Source organism: Felis catus, chromosome E2, assembly GCF_018350175.1.
Source record: "Felis catus isolate Fca126 chromosome E2, F.catus_Fca126_mat1.0, whole genome shotgun sequence".
Taxonomy (NCBI): domain Eukaryota; kingdom Metazoa; phylum Chordata; class Mammalia; order Carnivora; family Felidae; genus Felis; species Felis catus.
In genome coordinates, this window is record NC_058382.1 from 45904022 (window position 1) to 45918915 (window position 14894).

Sequence of the window (14894 nt, forward strand, 5' to 3'; positions counted from 1 at the left end):
GAAGAGTTTTTCCCTCAAAAAATATCTGTGAAAGATAAGTACTTGGGAGATTAAAAGACAATATCTGAGAAAACATTTGGGCTAAATATTTATGCATTTTAATATGAAAAATAGAGAATATTTGCTAGTAGAATTTGCTCTGAACTTACAAGACACCATAGTAACTTGAGAAAAGTTATTTTTCTCAATTAAAAAATAATATAATCTACAAAGAAGATTCAATTGAGGATGTCAACAGTTTCAAATTTATTAACAATAAAATGCAACGTTAGAACTTTCCAGTATGTAGTACTTCAAAAGCTTGAAAAAGGCAACTTTGAAGATTATATGCAATTTTATGAAACAAAAAGATTAAAAAATAAATCTGTGTTAAAAAAATTCCTTTAGGAAAATACCATGACATAACAATATTAGAAATAAATGTGACTAAAAAAACCATGAAAATATATGAATATATGCCAAGCACCATTATTCTGCTAATGGTATTGTTTAATATTTGGATAATAGATTGAACAAAATAAATTATTTCTAGTTTGCTTTAATGAGCACAGATGTATTTATTTGGTGGCAATAATTTCATTTTTGAAAATAGGTTTTAAATAAAACTATTTTATAATTCCACCAAGACAAATAAAATCAATAAATTAATATTTTAATTTAATATTTTAAAGTACAGAATTTTGATTGTTCCTAACACTCCTTTTAACTCTCAAAAATGCCCTCATTCAGTTAATAAATTATGTGAACCCCCCCCAATATAATAATAGAAATAAATGCTGAAGAAATACTCACCAAGAAGAGAGAAGAAATGGATCAAGGAGTTAGAGAGTAGAGGGAGGGGAACAGAAAGGAAATCCACAGAAGGAGGAGAGGTAGGTAAGGAGACAGGAAAGGAGGTGGAAAGCCCCAAGGGAGCTGGGGGGATAGAACATTGCTCAAGAGAAAATCCATCCTAGGGACTATACAGACCAGGAGAATCTCAAATATTGGTCAGATTTTTGCCAACTGCTGTCAGTTTTCCATATGTGTCCTACCTTGTTTTTTTTGCCCTTCCCCTCATTCAAATGGAAGTGACCCCACACGCAAGTCAGCTAATGTAGTTACTGTTATCTGATACAGTTCCACCCAAGGGTATCCAAGAGAGCTGGGTACACCAAGGTATACACCTGAGATGAGGGTGGACAAGAGGGAAGAGGCAGTAGTGAAACCCTGAAAATGGCCCCATGGCTTAATGATAGAGATCCTGCTGCTGGTAAATACCCATCCCTGTTTCTGAAAGAAATAATTGACCAGCTAGAAAGATAGTGCTGTCAATTGTTGATTCTTCCATTCACTGATTTATCTCTTACTCATCTGCTCAACCATTCATTAATGCATTGACTCAATCAACCAAGAAACATGTGTTGATTACTTACAATGTGCCAAGCACCTTGTTAGGCATTGGTAGGCCAGAAAATGGAATAAGGCAAAACTCAAAGGTGTGCATAGCTTTTAGTTCCATAGAATGTCAAGGAAGCTGCAGGCTAGAGTGGGGGTATGTTGGAGGCCTGTAGGGCACCTAGAACGAGCATCTGCTTATAGGGGTATATCAGGGAGGATTATGCCAGTTTCTCCAATTAAAAATAAACTTCCTCCTCCTCCCTCTCTTCTTCTTCCTCTTCCTCCTTCTCTTCCTCCTCCTCCCTCTCTTCCTCCTCCTCCCTCTCTTCCTCCTCCTCCCTCTCTTCCTCCTCCTCCCTCTCTTCCTCCTCCTCCCTCTCTTCCTCCTCCTCTGCTGCCTCGTCATCCCCACCCTCCTACCCCTTGTTGTCTTACCTGGATGGGTTTTATGTCAGAACATAAGCCACTGCTTTTTGCTCTTGATATTTTTAATAGTAAAAGAAGAGCGATAACACAGATCCTGAGGAATGATTCTCTTTGCTCCCTTGGTGTGCTTTCCAACTGTTGTTTCATTCCTGTCTAGTCTCAGACAGTGTCCTGGAAAAACTTTTAGGACCCAGTAGCTGTTTCCTGTTCCAGGTTCCTTGTGTGTTGTTTCTGGGCACAGAAACAAATCCAATTCAAGCAAATAATGCTGTCATCAGGATCTTGTGCAGGCGTTGGAGGGGGGAAGCCTGGCCAATGGAGTGCTATGTTTAAAATATCTTGAGATCTTCAGAAACATTTGTTTTTGTTCAGAAGTGTTCATTTGATGTTTCCCTGACCCACGCAGTTTCCCTATGGGCTTAAGCTCCCATTTGTTAAAGAAACAGATGGGAAAACCAGTTCAATTTGTGTTTGTTTTAGCATTTAAGACAGCTTACCATGAGTTGGTAGAGTTTGGACATTGCAGATAGTGACACATTATATTTAGCAGGCATGCAAGGGAACGGAATCATGTGACCAATCTAGAGGAGTAGAAGCAGGGACCTGCCCAATTCCATGGAATAAATCATTGGTGACACTAGGAGTATAATCCCGTGATTCTGCTGTGGAGTCATTTAACTCGAGTGGGGTGTTCTAAGGTAGACCAGGAGAATCTCAAGTGTCGGGCAGATTTTTCCAACTGCCATATTGGTTTCACATAGATATCCTACCTTATTTATACTCTTCTCCCCATTCAAATAGAAGTGACCCCATGCCTAAGTTAGTGAATGTAGGGTATTGTTATCTGATACAGTTCCACCCATGGGTACCCAAGAGAGGTGAGGAGTACCCAACCCACAGGGATGGCCCCTGTCATAGTCAGGGTCCCGGCAAGGAAAAGACAGCTTGCTCAACATGTTAATTTAATGAAGAGAGTTTAATAAGAGTTTAATAATGGAACTAGTTTCAAAGGTGAAAGGGTGAAGGGAACTGACAAAGGATGATGGAGAACCACAGAGAACTGAGGTGGTAACAGAAGGAACAGCATTTCTGTCCTCTGCTGAGACCTGTGGCTGCGGGGAGTTGTGGCCACAGGTAGAGGGATGCAGCCACTGCCAAAACCATGGCAAGGCAGGGAGGGGACCAAAATAGCCAATACCCCAACCTCTGACCTCCTTCTGGGCCTTCCCATTGGTTAAACACAACCGTGATCTGGAGGACAAGCCAATCCGGGTGATGAGTCTGTAGAGGTTAGTCTCCCAGGACACAGAGCAGAGTGGAGAGAGAGGGAGGATGATAGGTGCATCTGGAGGGGCAAATAGAATAACCAGCACACCCTGTACTTTTAGAATACCCTCTTGACTCAGGCAACTATGATTGGTTTAAAATACCGTATGCTATTTCTCCCATTGCTGGCAGACATAGAGAATGTGCCCTTTGAATGTGATGGAGCTTCTGGCAACAAACTAGATTTGTAACTCCATCTGAATGCACACTGGGGACAACAGCCTAGCAGCCAGCTAAAGGTGACTTCATATTGTACCACCATGGGCAAGATTACCCAAGAGCTATTTCTTTGAGACTTTAGGTTTGCCATTTTTTAGATATTTAAAAAATAGAGTCCTGAAGTAAGAGTCAGAAAACCTGGACTCCTATTCCAGTTGGCTGTGGGTAATCCGCTCTGGGTGTTTTCTCATCTGTGAAATGAGGAAATTGGGTTAAAAGCTGGCTTAAACCTCTGTTGCCTCTAACATTTGGTAGGACTTTAAATCAAAACCAAAAGACTACTTGGGAGGAATGATACATGTATGCAGGGGAATGTCTGAGCATCCTCAGACATGAGTGTATGAAGAAGAAAGGGGAGGTTCTTCTAAATGCTCAGGTCACTGGACTGGTTGGGCATCACACTGTCGGAACCAGGAGGTGGGTAGGTGATTTCTCACCAAGAAGCAGGCTAGCTCACATGATGAGAAGGCTAGATGCTCTCAGATGCCTCAGCTTGCTGCAGGGTCTTTCCCAGGCCAAGACTAAGCATAGTCAGACAACTTCTTAACTCTGTCCTTCTCCACCCAGAAGGACAGAGACTTTTGAGTCTTCCTTCAGTGAGATCCTGCCAAGGGAGACTTAGCAAAATGCCTTTAGTTCCCTCTAGCTTAGTCTCCAGGCATATCAGAACCTTAAAGGGTCCCCTGAGATCTCCTTTTCCCACCATTAGTCAAGTCACTTGAACCTGTAGTAAGGGGTAAACCTGAGGATAAAGGAAATTTAGAAAGGCAGTCATGAAGTGGATATCTGTCTTGTCCACCTGTAACAGCTGTAGGGTGTGAATGGCTTACCTTGGCCTATCTCTTTGCCTGTGATTTAGACTTGTAAGTTTTCCAGTGGTCAGAATGAGCCTGCAGAAGGAGGCTGCTGTGCCACACCCACCACTTTTTTAAGAACAGCCTCCCAAAGCAGCCCCAGTTACACATCCAAAAAGCAATCAAGATTCCTACATGTCCCAGTTAATTGTTGACTATGATAACGTATCTTGTTATCAGTTTTTCTTTAATGAATTCCCCAATTGATGTCATTAGGCATTAGGTGCTACATTGCTCCCACTAAGAAGAAATGTTTAAGGAAACTACACAAGGGTCCGCGTTCTGAATCAGACCTGAATGCCATCCTTAGCAATCATGAACCATGCTATGGAATCACGTTCTTACTGATGTGCTTCTGTTAGTTTCTTTGGTTTCTGAGAATATGGTTTTTTGAGGATTGAATTTGAAGCTATAAGAACATGCTCATTCAAAAAAGGGGGCAAAGGCTTTGAATTCTAAGAAATTCACTGGATCCCATAGGAAACACATAGCCATGATGAGAAATAGATAAACAATCTCAGTTTGTCAGCACCCTGTGTAGGGAATTAAACTTACAACTTCCATGTTAATGACACTCTCACATTTAATTTCCTGTGTGCCACACTGAAAATACATCTGTTGAAAGTGGAATTTCGGTCCACAGAGCTGTCTTATTAAGTGACTGTGTGTGAGGTTGTACCTGTCAAAACAAGATTCTAGAAGCTCATTTAGGACTATAATTTGGAGGGGAAGGTGGTATATAGAGTAATTTGTACCATGTAGGACTATGATTGTTTTCTCAGTGTCATTATTGGTATTAATAAATGGTTACTTATTAGCACTAAGCATTAATTATCCATATTAATAAGAGATGTATAGAGCACTAGTAGCCTGTTCTCTGCTGTGTTCCACAGGGGCCATTCTAGATCATCAGCTTAGGGGATGACATGGTAAACATGATGGCAGATGTAGACCAACCAGCAAGTAATAGGCCTGGAGTCCTGTCAGGTAGGGTCTCGGTACAAGGCCAAACTTCCTCTGGCCTCCAGACAGGCTTGCATAAGTAGACCATGCATTTAGGCTCCCATGGAGATAGCAAAAATGCATATTCTCTGTAGGAGTAATGCAAGAGTGAAACTCTCTGCTCAAAGTCAAGTGTGCCCCAAAGACGGCAGCGTCAGCATCACCTGGGAACTGATTCAAATGTGGTCTCAGGCCTATCCTGGACCTTGTGAAGAACAATCGTAGCTAATCACAAGGTGACAGACATGCACATTAAAGTTTGAGGACCGCTGCTCTAGATTCTAGTGATTCCCTCACTTTGCTGCATGTCAGAGTCCTGTTGGAAGTTTTGAAAAATCTCAATGCCTGGGCTTTACCCCAGACTAATGAAGTCAGAATCTTGGAGGTTGGGACTAGGCATTAGCATGTTTTCAAAAGCCCTAAGTGATTTCAGTGGGTAGTCAACTTTGAGAACTCTGATCAAGAAGACTGTGACACTAGACTGACTTAAAATCCTTGTTTTCCCCTCCAGGTGAGATCACCTGTTTAGAACTCCTTTGCTCTCAGTCACCCTTTATGCTTTGCAAGGTTTCGGTTATCAGATGGAGGTAGCGGGTCTGATAGGTGGGAGAGACTGGGCAGACTTTGTCTGTGTCCCCATACACTTTGTCAGTGGCCGCTAAAGATGAAGGAAGCCCTCATCAGTCTTTTCCACTTAGGTAAACTTCCATTTCTTATTTCTAACATGACGGTGGCAATACCTACCTCATACTTTGGTTATTAACCTCTACAGCATTTATTATAAAGTTTCTTATTTTTTTTCTCCTCCTCACTATATGATCAGGATGGAAAGGAGACCATTGTCACGGAAGTCAGTTGAGAAGGTCAGAGCTGACCCTATGGGAAGGCAGAGACAATAGAGAAGTATAGACTTGTGATTGGAGCATTCTAGAGAAACATTTTCCCCGCTTTTGAGAGACATTGTTAGTTGTCCTCACAAATCTTTTCTCCCTTTTTTCATAGTAATAGAATTTCTCTGTTGGACATATTGCTGCTGAAAATTAGGACTACATTTCCCAATCGCCCTTGCAACTAAGTGTAAACATGCAACTAAGCTTGCATATCTATTTCCAGAAATCTTCCTTAAGAAATAGCTTGGGCCTGCTGTTGTGTTCCTTCATCTTTGTTCCTGCCATCATCTTGCTGCTTGAAATAGAGGTCAAGCCACCTGGACCTTGAAGGTGGGGAACGGGCACTATCTCTTAGGGGTGTTGGAGCAGTGAGCTGGAAAAGACCAGCATTCTTGAAATGTCTGAGGTGCAGAGTCATGGGCTACTCCCATTTGGGTTTTATTCATGTGATCATGAAATGAACTTTCTACTTGTTTACCTCAGTTGTTCTTTCCTGTCTGACATTTGCACCTGACTCTAATCTCAACTGGTATACCCATCTACAGTTTCTTCTCTACTGGCCAAAATTCCATGTCTGCAGACTTATTTCCTTGATTGTTAAAGACTTGTATTACTCATGAGAAAAGATATGATAACATGTAGATTCCATAGCATGGGTTCATAGCTTAAATCTTTATAAACAACATTCTTAGCAGGTTGTCTTGTGCTGGAAAAGTGTGTGGGATGCTCAAAGGCAAGGGGAAACCATTGAAGAAACTTTAGCCTTTCACTATTCAGCCAACTACTTTTGGAGACAACTTATCTTGAGATATGAATTGATTCACTTGGATACTGTTACCTGTTTTTTTCCCTAATTTTTTGTTAAAATTTGCAAACACATAAAGTTGAAAAAAACCGCTTGCAGTGAATACCCATACACTCGCCATCTGTATCCGACCATAACATTGGAGCATGCTTGTTTTATCTCAGTCCATCTATTTGTCCCTTTGCCCATCCTTTAGTCCATCTTTTTTTTGTTTGTTTTATTTCAAAGTAAGCTGCAAGAATCAGTATACTTTCTCCTAACTCCTTCCCTCTTACCTAAATTTTGTTCATTTTTACACCTTCTCTGTTTCTGTTCAAGCCCTCTTCTCTGCAAGGAAAGAAGGCAGGAGCTCCAAGGTCAAGAATTAGGACCTCGAAAGCTGCAGAAGATTTCTCTCGACTCATCCAACACCTGATGTTACAAGGCAGTTAATGGAAGGTGGAGATGTTGTCCTTCTGGAGATATTTTGCCTCCTCATTCTCGACTCATAAATTTGTTCTGAGATTGTTCTTTAGGTTTTCTTGAGCCCTATAGGTCTCCCTCTTTGCCTGACTCCTGCCATTTACTTACATGTCTTATTAAGGTACAGAGATCATTCCTCCTTAGCCAGAATCTTCTCCATTATCTTCAACTAGATCTTCCTCCATAAACTCTGCACTGAAACCTGCCTCCCTTTGTCCCATTCATAGGGTATCTGCCCAGTCGTTCTGTAGCTGTCAGGTCCTACCCATGTCACTCTAGAAGATCAGTTCACCTCTCCTTTGCTCAAAGCTCATGTTTCACTCTTTGCTTCCTATCTTAGTGCTTCCTGCGGTTGCAACTCTGTCTTCATTGGAGCCTCAGTCTCCTAAGCATCCTTCCTCCCACTCTTCAGAAACCCCAGAATATCAGACCTCCTGGAGCTGAAGTGGGAATGAGGAATTCAGGATTTGCTCTTGGAGTTTTCTGGTAACAAGATAGGTACCTAGAGGGATTAGTTTGATAAAAGCTGACTCTGTTTGAGAACTCCGAATGTGCCAGGCACTTTGCATGCACATATATTACGTCATTTTATCCTAGTAATAACACTTTGAGGTAGGTACTTTTATTTTTCTTCCTTTTTATGCATGAAGAGGCACAGAGAATTTAAGTAACCGGCCCTTGTTTGCACAGCTAATAAAAGTCTTGTAGGAGATTTTTTTGTTTGTTTGCTTATTTGTTTGTTTGTAGCATGGATGCTCAGGTAGGAAAGGATGATTTTTGTGGGGGATTTGGGCCTAGTGTCTTGGAGGGCTACACTTACATTTATCTTTTCATATTGCATGGGTTTTGTTTGTTTCTCAAGGCAACATTTTTCAGACTAGAATCTTTAGACCCCAAAAGTTCATGAATATTCTTGTGTTTTACTACATTTTGTTTCAAAGGGCTCTGTGCATCCTTCCAGTTTGAGAAACACTGGCCTGGAGGCCAGGGGTGTGGTCTCTTTCTCCCAGTATGTCTTCTCCTTGTTGTCATGGCCCCAGACTTAACCCAGGCCATGTAGTAGCTCTGTTCCTAAACTTTGTTTCGCAGTCCATTTGGAATAATTTTCTTATCCATCTCATCTGTATGTTGGGCTAGAAGTGGAGCCAAGAAAAGAGAGAAGGACTCAGAAGGGAAGAGAAGGGAGAAGTTGTATTCCAAGTGGGGGCAAGTCATAGCAAAGGCCCAGAGGCAGGAATTTGCTGGAGCATTCTGGAATAGTGGTGAAACTTACCAACTGTGGTTACAGGGCTGAAGGTAATATCTGCATTAAGGTATGCGGGCAACTTACCTGTAGAGCCTTGAATACCAAGTTATGAAGTCTGGACAATGCTGTTGGCATTGGGGAGCCAGAGAGGGAATGGATGAGGAGGACCCTGTTCAGATTACAGTCTCCAGAGAACCTCAGAGGAGACAGGATGAACCTGGAGGAGACATACAAGGCAGCTTCCCACATGGGAGGAAGTGAGGTGAGGAGTGGACAGGGCTGTTCCAGCCACCAGGACATGTCTAGCCAACCAGGAGCCACATGGGAGAGGAGGCCCTCTGGTTCTGTCCCTGAAACTGAAGGAAGGAGAACGCAACCACAGAAGATCCTCCGCTCTCAGACCTTAAATACAGTTTTTGGTTCATCTTTTTCTGAAAGAAAATTGTTTAATTCTGCTTTTTGAGCTGCCCTTGGCTTCAGTACAGCATAAGCTGAAAAGAGAGAAAATAACTATTAACCCAGAGAATTGAAATCAGAGAAATGCAGTGAATAGTTCTCCATGTTTCTTGCAAGTCCTGGAGCTCTCCTCACTGCTCTTGCCTGTGCTGGAAGACCAAGAACAGCCGGGTCCCGTGATCTAGTGACCATGCTGCCCTCTTGCGTGTTCACATCCAGCCCTGCCTGCCCCTAGGAAGGCAAGAGCCCCCACTCTGGCACAGCCTCAGCAGCCCCCCGTTATGTCATCATGGGTATGCTCCCACCTCCCCAAGAACCTGAACAAAACCAACAGAGCTGTGGTCTTCTATGGCCAAGGGATGTGCTGGAAAAGCAAACTTTCCCATGTGGACAAAGGAAAGACAAGGAGAGAGGGACCCAGAGGCAGGTCAGGGACTAAGTTGGTCCCCAAGCCCCTTGGCGTGACCGAGCCCCAGCACAGCTGTGACATTAGCAGCCGGCATTTGAGGCACAATAATAATTCTTCAGATCAAAGCAGCTCTGTCTTTAGACAATTATAGTAAAATTGAAGCTCTCCTCTAAAAGAAACACATGCTCTTGTTGTGTTTCCCCCATCCCCCTCCTTATTTTATTCTTTATGAACAAATTGGTTTTCAGGGCTATAGAAAGAACCGATTGGAAGCTTAAATTCTCACTGTCTGCCCAGGGGTGGATTCGCAGGGGTGAACATGGAACATCTGAAAGCTGATTTTTTTTTTTAAATTGATATCCAAGAATAAAAGAGAGAATGGTAGGAGAAACTGATCAGGAATGAATAAAGTCTCCTTTTAAGCTGAAATAACCCCCTCCCCCCATCTTCCCTCCAGAAAAGCCGGACTGTAATTGCTTGCAATCACTCGGCACAAATTGTCTGCTCGTATTTGCTTTTTAATTTTGTATAATCTGGTCCATTTCGCTCTCTCTGCCTTTGAGCTTAACCTCTCTCTTTCTCTCTCTCTTCCTCTTATTCCTTCTCTCTTCCTCTCTATCTTCAATTCTTCAGGGCTGTTCGAAAAATTAGTAATAATTCCCAATGATATTTGATGGCCTTTACCAAGCAAAGGCACTCAGAGAAAAGAAAAATACACACACACACACACACACACACACACACACACACACACACATACACAGAATGGAATGGATCTGGGCTGCATCTGCTTAAATGTTAATTTCTGCATTCAAAGTATTGTTTATTTTAGTGTATTAATACAGTTTCATAAGGCATGGTAGATATTTTAATTAAAAAATGGACTGACCACAAAATGGGCAAAGAAAAAGCCAGAACAAGACAGGTGATTTATCAGAGTAACTATGCACCATTTTCTTGTAGTTTTAAACAGGCTTATGTCTCTTGGCCCCATAGATCCCCACTTGCTCTCGCCAGTGGGCATGCCTCCACCCAGCATGTCGCAATGTCCATTCTGCGACCTCACCGACCAGCGTTTGCCCTTGTTCTGCTGCTTGTACTTTACTTGTGTGGGGTCCAGTGATTCTGGAAGGAGATGCATCACTTGGTTCTGCTTACTTTCCAACTATATAAAAGGTGATTGGGAGGTGAGGGGTCATTTAGACGGAGCAACGTCCAGAGGGAAAATCCTCAATGGGCAGAGAAAAGAAAAAAAAACAAGAAAATGATGTGGGTGTGAAGAGAAAGTAAACAAGATGAAAAGCACAGGTTATACCAGAAGCCATGGACATGACTAAGACTCAAATAGAGGCCTTTTGTCAGCACCATATGTTCTGGTCTTCTGAGAGAGACATTAAATACCAAGAAAAGGAACTTCAGTTGAGCAATGTGGCCAAGAGTTTGATTTCTGTCCTATTTCTGATCCTTACTGTGTGATTGTTTATAGCTTACTTAACTTCTCTGTATTTCTGTTTCCTTTTCTGTATAATTGGGATGGCAATAGAGCCTTCCTTATGGGGTTGCTTGCATGAAGTAACAAATGTAAAATGTATAGCAGGTGCTTGGCATATTCTAAATGCTCAGTAACTAGTAACAATTATTATCATTATTTCAGTTTAATATCAAATTACTTAAGATATCAGGATCCAATCAGGGATGCAGATAAGAATGTCATGAAATAAAGAATTTATTATAGGCATTAGAACTTGCATACCTATGGAAAAAGCTGAGGTAGTGAGATCTGGAAGGAGGGTTAGAGAAACAGAGAAAAATTTCACTGCAGAATTCTACTAAATGTTTAAAGAATTAACATCAATTCTACATAATTTCACCCAGAAAGAAGAAAAAAAAATACTTCCCATATTATTTTATGAAGTTGATAGTATCCTGATACCAACATTAAGACTAAGACAGTACCAAAAAAAAAAAAAAAAAAAAAACAAAGGAAAACTACAGACCAATGTACCTCATGAACATAGATGCAAAAATCTTTAACACAATGTTAGCAAATACATTTCAGTGATGCATAAAGAGAATTTTATATCATAACTAAGCAGGATTTATTCTAGGAATGCAAAACTGTTTATATATTCAAAAATCAAACAATATAATCCACCATATTAACAGGCTAAAGAAGAATTGCATGATTATATCAACTGATGCAGAGGAAACATCTGACAAAATTCAACACCCGTTCATGATAAAAAATGTTCAGAAAAATAGGAATAGAGAAGAACTTACTCAACTTTATAAAGAGTACCTACAGCAAACATTATAAAAGTTGAAAGACTGAATGTTTTCTCTCAAAGACGAGGAATAAGGCAAGGATGTCCACTCTCACCATTCCTGTTCCAAACAGTGCTATAAGTTCAAGTCAGTGCAGTAAAGGCAACGAAAGAAATCAAAGGCACACAGATCAGAAATGAAGAAATAAAATGATCTTCATTTGTATAAAACATGATTGTCACCAGAGAAAATTCCTAGGACTCTACAAAAATTAGTAATAAAACCTCCTAGAATGAATAAGTTTAACAGAGTCATAGCACACAAGATATACAGACAAGAATCAACTGTATTTCTATATACTAGCAATGAGAACATGAAAATAAAAATAAAAAATACAATGCTATTTAATAGCTTAAAAAAAGAATGCTTAGGTGTAAATCTAACAAAACACGTATATCTTCTTTGTTCAAAACTACAAATGCTGATAAGAGAAATCAAAGAAGACCCAAATAAATGGAGAGAAGTACTATGTTCATGGTTTGGAACCTTCAACATAGTAAAGATGTCAATTTTCCCTGCATTAATATATTCCTCAACGTAATTCCTGTAAAAATTCCAGCAAGATATTTTTGTAAATAGAAGCAGGGTTATTCAAAAATTTACATGAAAATTCACAGGAACTAGAATAGCTAAAACTTTTTGAAAAAGAACGAATATGTGGGAGGAAATCGATCTACCCAATTTAAAGACTTCTTATCTGGTTACAGTAATCAATGCCGTGTGTACTGTCACACAGATCAATGGAGAAGAACAGAGTACCCAGAAATAGAACCACATAAATATGCTGAAATGATTTTTGACAAAGATATAAAGGCAATTCAATGGAAGAAAGATGGCCTTGCAGCAAATGTTTCTGGCACAATTGGATATCCATGGACAAATCAAAAAACCTTCAGCCTAAGTTCACAAAATATACAAAAATTAATTCAAAGTGGATTGCAGAGTTAAGTATAAATCATAAAAATCTAAAACTATTAGAAAAAATGTTTAGGATCTAGGACTTGGAAAGATTTTTTTTTTAAGTTTATTTAATTTATTTTAAGAGACAGCATGCTCAGAGGAGCAGGGGAGGAGCAGAGCGAGAGGGAGAGAGAGAATCCCAAGCAGACTGTCAGTGCAGAGCCTGAGGTAGGGTTCAAACTCACAAACCGTGAGATCATGACCTGAGCCAAAATCAAGAGGCAGACACTTAACCAACTGAGCCACCCAGACATCCCTAGGAAAGATTCCTTAGAGTTGAAACTAAAAGCCCAATCTATGTAAGGAAAACTTGATAAACTGCCTCGACAAAATTAACTCTTGCAATGTGAAAGATCTTTTTAGGAGGATGAAATAATAAGCTACAGACTGGAAGAAACTATTTGCAAACCTCATATCCAACAAAGGACTAGTTCTAGGCTATATAAGAACTTTTAAAACTTAAAAACAAAAAGCAAAAAAAAAAAAAGAAGCAAATAATCCAATTAGAAAATGGCAAATGACATGAAGAGTCATTTCACCAAATATGATATACAAATAGCAAATAGGTCCATGGAAAGATGTTCAACATCATTAGCTGTTTGGAAATACCATGCTATCATTACACACTTATTAGATGGGATGAAAAAAAAAGTGACAACACCAAATACTGGTGGGGATGCAGAGAAATCAAATTACTCATCCATTGCTTGTGGGAATGTAAAATGATGCAACTGTTCTAGCAAAGAGTTTGGGAGTTTCTTAAAAACTGAACATGTAATTATACAACCCAGCAATGGTATTCCCGGATATTTCCACCAGAGAAAAGAATACCTGTATACCATGCAGGAATCTGTACGTGAATGTTTATAACAACTTTATTTGTAATAACAAAAAACTGGAAACAACTAGATGTTTTACCTAGTGGGAAAATGAACAGTGGTACCACCATACTGTGGAATTCTACCCACAATAAAAGGAACAAACTATAGATACACACAGCACCTTGAATTAACCACCAGAGAATTATGCTGAATGGAAAAGCCAACCCCAAAGGTTACATACTGTATTTTTTTATTTATATAACATTCCTTAATTGGCAATGCATAAATGGAGAACTGATTTGTAGTTGCCAAGGATTAAGGAGAGAGTGAGGATGGGAGGGAAGGGGGTATGGCTATAAAAGGTCAATAGAAAAGACCCCTGTGATTATGAAATGTTCTGTATCCCGGCTATATCAGTGCCAATATCCTGGCTGTAATACTGTACTGTAGTTTTGGAAGATTATGTCATTGGAGGAAACTAGGTAAAGAGTACGTGTGATGTCTGTGTATTATTTTTCCAACTGCGAGTGAATTGGCAGTTATCTCAAAAAAGTTTAATAAATAAAAAAACCCAAGAGCTCAAGGCATGCAGAGACTCTACAAACTTTTCCACATTTAAAATTGGGGCATGTGGGTGGCTCAGTTGGTTTAGTGCCCGACTTCAGCTCAGGTCATGATCTCGCCGTTCTTGAGTTCAAGCCCTGCGTTGGGCTCCATGCTGACAGCTCAGAGCCTGGAGCCTGCTTTGGATTCTGTGTCTCCCTGTCTCTCTGCCCCTTCCCTGTTCATGCTCTGTCTCTTTCTCTCTCTCAAAAATAAATAAACATAAAAAAAATTAAAATAAAATGAACTTTTTGTATTTTCTCTGCTCTAGTTTGGAGGAATTAACTTATTCAGTCGATCTCACATAAATGTCTATCCTGTCTTCTGCCCTGATCTTACTTACCCCATCAATAGGTAAATAAGTGAGAAGAAAAGGTGCTGCACAAGCAGATGGATGAGTTTGCTTGATTAGCTTCAGTAATTAAGCAGATGAGTTTCTTAGGCAAGTCAGTTGGAATACTCTACACTGGGATAATTATTCTACTTGTCGTTGTAGGCAGATTTCAGTTGCTACTAATATGAAGCTTTATTGATATGTTTCAGTTATGTTGGGTCCCTGATTATTTCAAGCAGGGAAAAAACAGTTTACAGAAAGGTGATAAGAAATCATTTTAGGGGCACCTGGGTGGCTCAGTCAGTTAAGCGTCTGACTTCAGCATGGGTCATGATCTCAGGGCTAGTGAGTTCGAGCCTCACGTCGGGCTCTGTGC